The 4990-nt window shown below is 37.0% G+C and overlaps 1 long non-coding RNA gene across 2 annotated transcripts; it reads left to right on the plus strand.

The window, feature by feature from the left end:
• Positions 1–241: 241 nt before the first annotated feature.
• Positions 242–3370, plus strand: LOC138107258 (uncharacterized). Of its 2 annotated transcripts, none has more exons than XR_011149354.1 (3): positions 242–376; positions 536–630; positions 2949–3370. It is a non-coding gene; the product is annotated as an uncharacterized lncRNA (long non-coding RNA). The 2 variants fall into 2 exon arrangements; XR_011149353.1 differs by lacking the exon at positions 2949–3370 and adding an exon at positions 1974–2661.
• The last annotated feature ends 1620 nt before the right edge of the window (positions 3371–4990 follow it).

Genomic DNA, 4990 nt, shown 5'->3' on the forward strand with positions numbered 1-4990 from the left:
TTTCATCTACCATATTATATCTCTGCCACTTTTACAATCCTAATCACAGGTCTGATTGCACAAAGGATGTCAGGACAGATTCACCTGCAGATGGTTATATTAACAGGGCTAATAGCTGATGGCACATATGGATTGTTAATGGAGAAAGTTATAAAGGCAGCAGAGAGAGCTAGAGATGGAGGGAGTCAGGGAAAAAGAAGAGGAAGGGAGGGAGGGAGGGAGGGAGGAAGGAAGGAAGGAAGGAAGGAAGGAAGGAAGGAAGGAAGGAAGGAAGGAAGGAAGTCAGTCAGTCAGTCAGTCAGTCAGTCAGTCAGTCAGTCCTCTGGCACAGCAGAGATGAACAGTCTCATCTGAGGATCCTTTTCCAACAAAGCAGGTGATGATGGCTAAGGAAGCCGGGTACCTGCGGACCTGTGCAACAGTCCTTTACCACTCTTACAAAAATATCTAAGCCACTTCTTGTCAGGGACTTTGTTCTTCCTCACAACTGCTCAGCCAAAGAGTTAATTTTCCAAAAAATTATTCTTTCCTCTAGTTACCAGGAAGTCTTGACTTCAAGAGGCAGCAAAGCTCTATAACAGTCCTACTGATGAAGACCTCTAATGTCTGGTGGAGTGAAACATCTTCCAGGTATTGTTGTTGTTCCTTACTTTCTGATGCTTTTAGTTTCAAAGTTGCCTTTTTTCCCCATCAGATCCCATTGCATATTTTCCTTGTCCCAGAGATTATAGAATGAGGTCCACTGTAGCAACATATCTCACTTGCATGCACACAAATGCAGACAATTTCCTTAACTTGTGTAGAATTATATTTGACATTAGTCAAAGTGCCAAAATATACACATATTGGGCATTTACTTAAAACTATGTTTTCCAAACACTGCCTCAGACCTCTACAGAGAGCTTCAGAACAATTTCTTCCTTTGAAACAGTCAGCATTGGATGTGATTAGAAGGACTTATTCTTTTATTCTTCCTGACGATTATTTAAAATACCATATAAAGGAGGAAAAAAAAAAAAGAAAAAAGAAAACTGGAGTACTAATTGTTTAGACTGAGAAAAATTTTAGTATTATCAAGTTTTTATGATATTTGATAAGTAAGAATAGCTTCTTCATTGGCTGATGCCTTTTCTTTTCAGTATATACGTTTTATTAAAGATACCCAGTACAGCTGGATATTACAGTGTCAATAAATCAGTCCTTCACTGAGAAACACAGCTCAGAGACAAATTTTTATTGTCCCAAATAAGAGTGACAGAGCATTCTGAAATGTGAAGACAGCTTATAAGCATTTGGCATAAAATCCAGTTACACAAAGCCTCTTTTCCCCCAAAAATGAGGTGCTGGAACCCTTCAAAATCGCAGTTCTATTTTTGGATGACTCAGAGCAGGGATTTGAATTAATGTATCCTGCCCAGAAGAACACCTGAAAAAGCAGGCCATGAAGTAATTTTTATGCTATCCTCTTGTCCTATGAATATTTAAATAGTCTGTGCAGAATGTCATGGCTCTGACAGAAAAGACTGAGGGAGAGCTATATCTACCAAAATATTTGAGACTGCTTTGTGTGCTGTGAATGGTCAGATCCTTACATCAAGAAAGGTCTTGACCCTGTGCATTTCATAACTTTATATTAATCCCCTGAGAACTGGGTTATTAGACAAAAATGAAAAATTAGGATACATTTTCTGTGTCTAAAATGTTGCTTCTTTTGCCTTTTATTTCAAATATGCCAAAATAAAATATTCTGTTTCAGACCGAACAAAATATTTTGCATGAGCCCCAAGTAGGTTTTCTTTTCAACAAAAAGGAAAAAGAATTATACAAACCAGAACGAAAAAATGACCCAAAATGAAATATTTATATTTCAATCCAGCTTTCAGATAAAAGCATACATTTCTTGAATGGTTCTAATACTTAGGTCTGATTTGAAGACCTGCTGAATATCTCCTCTTTAATTGACTTTAACCCAGGTGCCTTGCTAAAAGCTGAAACACACTGCAGCTCTGAGAGTCACCTCTGGAACATTAACAAGCTGGGGACGCAAATGTCAGCAAGTTTAAGTAAACACAGAGTTATGCTGATTTACAATAAAAGAAGCCATGCATAGTGCTTGTTGCCAGGCTCAAGAAAGTATTCCAAGGTTTTGTTATCTCTTGGTTTAATTTTATACACTAAACGAGGAAGGTTAATAATTCCCAAGTGAATCCATGGCTGGTACCCCTATAGTAAAAGTGAAAAAGGCACTGTGGCTTTTGCATTTCTGAGTAATTACTCAATATTAAATCCACAGGTATCTGAGGCAGGTGCTTTGCACAGAAAAAATGTGCCATAGCTATGACAGAAGAATTTGAATGTTAAATATATCTGTAAGATTAACTATATCTTCAGTTATACCTAAGTAAAAGTTTGATCCTACTGCTTTTTTCCTATAATTGCACAGAAAGAGAAAATAAATTACTGTGAGCATGTCAATGAAGTTTATTGCATATTTCTATGTCTGCTTAGGGGGACAAAATTATCTACCCACTCATAACCTACTGGACATCCTAAATTCACAACAATGTATAGATGGCACTGAAGAATCTGTTTAAAATTAGTAATTAATTGTGGGTAAATTAATGTAGCGGGAAAATTAATAACACTGACACAGGAGGAGTTGCAAAGGTGATAAGGGAGCAGGCATAACTGCTGGGCATGATTTTAAAGTTTAAGCTGTATAAAGTAGATCTTTTACATTTTATGCAGGCTTATATACTTTACTGATAGGACATGCATGTCTCTCTGTGTGACACTTTGGTTACCCATTGTAACAAAGGAAGAGTTACCTACTTAAGAGTAGATAAGTACCTAAGACATATCTATCTATCTATTTAAATATGAAGAAGGCACTGAAGAGATGATAATGCTTAGGATCTAGTCCTGAATGTACTAATCTGTTTATCTAGTGAACATTTACTCATCTGTGGAGAGCACTGGGAGGTGCAGATACTGCTAAGATTTTGGGATTCAGGAACACAGGAGAATTGATGCTAATGAAGATGACAGCTTGAATGTCTGGCTGCTGCATAAAAGCAAAGCACAACTGCTTAAATGTTCCAGGTTAAAGCCTTGTCTTATAAAACATGTTGGACAAATATGAGACAGACTCTGCATGTGATGTGATGTTAGCATCTCCAGAAAAAAAAGTCTGAATAATTGAATCTAAAAGATCAGAAGAGAACTACTTTAAAGCACTCATGACTTTGTGGATGACTTTGAAATGCAATCTGTTAGGACATAAAGTTGCATAAATACTTCTAATCAAATAGAGCTTGTGTATCTCTTCCTTGATTTTTCTTAATTAACAAAGGAAAATTGAATGAAGATTTTAATAAACCCCAGACTGTCTCAGCTCTTTCCTTTGTCCTAAAAAGGCAATCAAGATAGATGGAGAAAATGAAGATACCCTCAGTTCCTTTGCTTTCCCAATAATATTTCCTTCATTGTACCTTATTTGGTTCCAAATGTTTGCACATGGATAATTTTTCTGGGGTCCTGTGTTAGAGTTTTGATTCTTTCTGCCCTGCTACGTCTCTTATTACTATTCTTTCTAATTTTTCCCTTCATTTTACATTTTCCACTCCAAAGATATTTGTTGGCATTCCTGAATACAAGAGCTATTTGGTTGCTAGCTGCAGTTTGCCATAGTGGTACCAGATAAGTTTGTCAGAATCTCTCTCCTGAAGCATATCATTACAGATGAGAGGCATAACCTGAGGCATTATTGGTCCTCAGACTCACTTGCTGTGATACAAGCAAAGAAAACATGGCCTGAATCCTGAGACTGTCATGTGACATTTTGGGTGGAGAGGCCACTGGGAAGACTACATTGCTCCCTTTTGTTGCTTCTCAGTTAGGAGCAAAATACTTAGTTCCTGTCAGCTCTCTCCTGATGTCCTCATTACATGGCCAAGGCAATGATGAAAATGGTGTGCAGCTATTCTAGAAAAACAAAAGATGATGTTCTTGATTACTAAATGGTAGATCTAGTTTGAAAAAAAAACCCCAAGCTAACCTTAAAATTAACCCCACAATCCTGGATAATGCTTCTGTGGGTGATCGTATGAATGTCCTATAAGCTATGTTCCCTCATCTTTTTCAAGGGTAGGTAAGCCTTAGTGGGTTAATTTAAATTCTATTTCCTTGTCAATAATGAATATCTTTTTCCTTATCTCTTACGCCTTCTGTTGCCCACATATGCACAACTGAAGCATCATTTGACCTGGGGAGTCTTCTAACTGTCCATCTGCTTTTATTAAAGCTGCACCCTCTTGGGGTGCTCTTTCTTCTGGACCAAGGTGCAAATGGAATAACTCCTGGTTTCCCTCATATTTCTCATCACACCTCTTATTGCCGTCTGTCTCTCTTCCCCTCTCTCCCTCTTATTTTAAGAATTTAATTTTAGTTTTTCATCCAAGATTGATTGTCATAATTCTTCCTTTCTCCCTTCACTTCTAGTAGCTGGATTGCCAATTCCAAGGAAGGAAGGAAGGAAAGAAATCAATCTCTGGACTTTACGTTCCTGTGACTGTTTTTACTTATCACATTTTTTTTCTAGATCCATATTACTTAATATCACAATATTTTCAAGACTCCAGAAGAAGGAATCAATACCCTATTCTTTAGGAGTATTCATTTTACAGATATGTTTGAATATCCTGGAAAATCTGTATTTCTGTGTACTTCTCAAGGCTAACTCTAAAACTGTAGAACTTGAAAATGTCTTTTAAAAATTGGAAATAATTTTGTGATCTAGGTTCACAGTCCAGATACATCTTGATTATACATAAGAATGATAGGTCAAGTTATAGAGCACCCTAATATTTTTTTTTCCTTTTCCACTCCCCATGTAATTTCTTCTGCAGCCCAAGTCTACTCAACTTACAGAGAGTTGCAACATTCTCTGCTGGGGATTTTTGAGAACATTTAGGCATAACCAGAGAGATCA

This window comes from Aphelocoma coerulescens, chromosome 3 (genome assembly GCF_041296385.1).
Source record: "Aphelocoma coerulescens isolate FSJ_1873_10779 chromosome 3, UR_Acoe_1.0, whole genome shotgun sequence".
Taxonomy (NCBI): domain Eukaryota; kingdom Metazoa; phylum Chordata; class Aves; order Passeriformes; family Corvidae; genus Aphelocoma; species Aphelocoma coerulescens.